This window comes from Galeopterus variegatus, unplaced genomic scaffold (assembly GCF_000696425.1).
Source record: "Galeopterus variegatus unplaced genomic scaffold, G_variegatus-3.0.2 Scaffold1450, whole genome shotgun sequence".
NCBI lineage: Eukaryota > Metazoa > Chordata > Mammalia > Dermoptera > Cynocephalidae > Galeopterus > Galeopterus variegatus.
Window position 1 is genome coordinate 120,482 of NW_007727561.1, and position 3,193 is coordinate 123,674.

Below are 3,193 nucleotides of genomic sequence, written 5' to 3' on the forward strand. Positions count from 1 at the left end.
AATAAATAAAATATACTTTTTAAATGAGTTTCAATAACAAAAGAAAAAAAACTAAAAAAAAAAACAAAAAAAAACACAAGTAATCACCATAGCAAAAATCAGAATTAAAATGGCATCATAATATTACCACTAATGTGGGTCTCCAACTAGACCAAGAAAAAGACATTGGACCTCTGTCTTTCTGGAACTAGATGAAATATATGTTAAGGAAGGTCTGAGTATGGTAGAGTTTCTGAGTCAGACAGGACTTGATTCAAATCCCAGCTCTGGTAATTTCCATCTGTATGAGCTTTAAATGATGAGTCCTGGTTTTTTTATCTGTAAAATTTAGATAGGAACATCTCGTTCTTAGAGTTGTTATATGGTTTTCATAAAGAAATGTCAATAAAGTGTATGGTCTAAGTCAATATAAATGGAACCTTCTATTATGAGATTTTCCTTCTTGACTGTGTTAGTTACCAATTGCTACATAAGAAAAAATCACTGTGAACCTAATATCTTAAAAGAACACATGTTGATTATGTCACTGTTTCTATGAATCAAAAATTCTGGCATCATTTACCTAGGGTCCTTGTTTTAGAGTCTCTCACAAGCCCAAAATCAAGGCATTGGCCAGGATTGGGGTCTCATGTGAAAGCTCAATGGGGGAAGATTCGGCTTCCAAGCTCACTTGTGTTGTTGTTGGCAGGATTCAGTTCCTTTGGGCTATTGGGTGAGAGCCTCAATTCAAGCTGGCTGATAGCCAGAATCCACCCTCAGTTCCTTGTCACATGGGCCTCCCCAACACAGCAACTTGCTTTATCAAACTCAGCAAGGGAGACAGTCTGCGAGCAAGATGCCAGTTGCAATCTAACATAATGTAATCATGGAAATGACAGCCCGTTGCCTTTTCCATAGTCTACTGGTTAGAAGCAAGTCACAGGTTCTGGCCGCACTCAAGGGGAGAGGAATCACACAAGAACTTGAACGTCAGGAGGTGGGATCACTAGGGCCCATCTTAGGGACTTTCTACCACACCGGTGGATGTCTCTCTCTTATTCAGCAGAGCTTCCCACTACTGGCACATCAAAAAGGATGCACCTGCTCTTCAGCCCAAAAGACCCAAAAGACCAGTAGCATTAAGACCCCTCCAATACGGCAGACTGGATTGGCCACCAGCTGGAAAGCACTGGCAACTCCAATGTTCCGTCTTTGAACAGCACCAAGTAGAGACAAGTATTTGCATCTGAGATACAAACAAGCATGTGCTTCATGATCTAATTAGATGTGTTATCTCTCCTAGAAGCAGACTGAGAGGGACAGGCCAGGTAAATGGCATAAAGAACAATCATGATTTGTAATAATGAATATGCTAATGGTAATTTAGAAAATAAAAATAAGTAAAATAAATAAACAAAAGCCGATTGAACTTTGCTTATAAATGCTTTCATAACAAGAAGGTGGCCTGTTTGAGATTAGGCAGAGTCACATAGAACTCAGAACCCCTTTGAGCCCAAATTACATTTATTCACTCAGCAGATATTTAGGAAACATTTACTTAGCATCAGCACTGTTATAGGGATTGAGTGTACTGTTATAAATAAAACGTGTAAACCCTCTGACTTCGTGGAGTTCACATTCTATTGGAAGGACCAGGAGCAGGGGTCGGGGAGAGACAGAGTAAAATAAATATACACTATTTTCTGTAATATCAATAATGTAGAAAATGTGATTCCATTATAAAGTGTAAGCATGAAATTTTAAATCCATGGTTTATTTCCAAATATGAGAATTTCTTTTAAAAGATTATTAGCAATTCCAGAAACTATTGCCCCAGCAGAACCAAGGTTCTCGAAATTTAAATTAATTTTTTAAAATGATGAAAATCTAAATTGAGGTGGTAATTACGTGAATGTATACACTTGTCATAACTCACTGAAATGCTACGTTTAGAAAGTGTGCATTTATTGCATGTATAATTTATTAATTACACATACAATAAAAGAAAGAAATAAAACTGGAGAAACAAATAAAAATTAATTTCAGAAAAAAGCTATTTAAGAAGTACCACGACTGAAGAAAGGTTTTCCTAATTTGGCATTTTCATCAAGAGATCACAAATTATCTGAAAATATTGATTATAACCACATAGTCAGTCATTATACCAAAATGAAAGCAAGAAAACAGATTCTTACATTATAAATATACAGCAACTTGTGAATAATATATATACCTTGTTTTTATTGCTCACTCAAGCATCATTAGCCCCTTAACTGAACACCAAGTTTTGCACATTAGATGTTTTGCTCATTATCAGTTATATAAAAACCATATCATTGCTTTAAACATTTAACATTTAAACATGTTGTTTTGAGATGTGTATGTCAAGAATGGAGCCCAGGACATTTTCAGCACTTTGTCAGTTTGTGTTATAACATTTAAATTTTAGACATTTAGTTCCTACTCAGTAGCTCCCCTTCCGCCTCAGAATGTAACACAGTGCAGATGTCAGAATCAAAGGCACAAGAATCACGAAGTTAAATCCAGTTGTGCCCTGCACAGCTGTGTGACCTGGGTTGAGGCACTCACCACTCACAGCCTCAGTTTTCTCACCTGCAAAATGGAACCGACAATAGAATATACTTCATAGGGATACAGGGATGTTGGGAGAAATAAATGAGCTAATTGTCTGTACCCCAGTTAGCATGGGGTTGACAGGCAGTAAACCCTAAAAATAAACTAGCTATCATTAGTGTGTTGGTGGAAACAAGGAAGCCTCCAGCCCTTCTTTGAAAATAATTCATTCTGGGTGTACATGGTAGGGCAAGCCTGGGAGAGAGGGAGTTCAGAGAACTGGGAATAACTGTGGAGTATCAGGTTGGATTGGAATCCAAGGCAGAGGCAGGAGGAATCAGCAGAGAGAACAGAGCAGAGGCTTCAGGTGCCTGAGGGTTGATGGTTTATGAGTTCACTGGGGCTCAGCTCTACCACTGTTCAGACAAGGCTGACTCTGTTTGTCATTCTGACAGGGCCCAGACCTGCCTAGGAACCGAGGACCACTGTGTCACAGACACTGGTGGCCATGAACACCATGGGGGACCTTGTCAAAATGCAAATTTCCAGGACCCATCCCCAGACTTTCTGATTCAGCAGGTCCCAGATGGAACCCAAGACTGAATTTTTTTACAAATATCTGTTTGGGGGCAAATCCAAA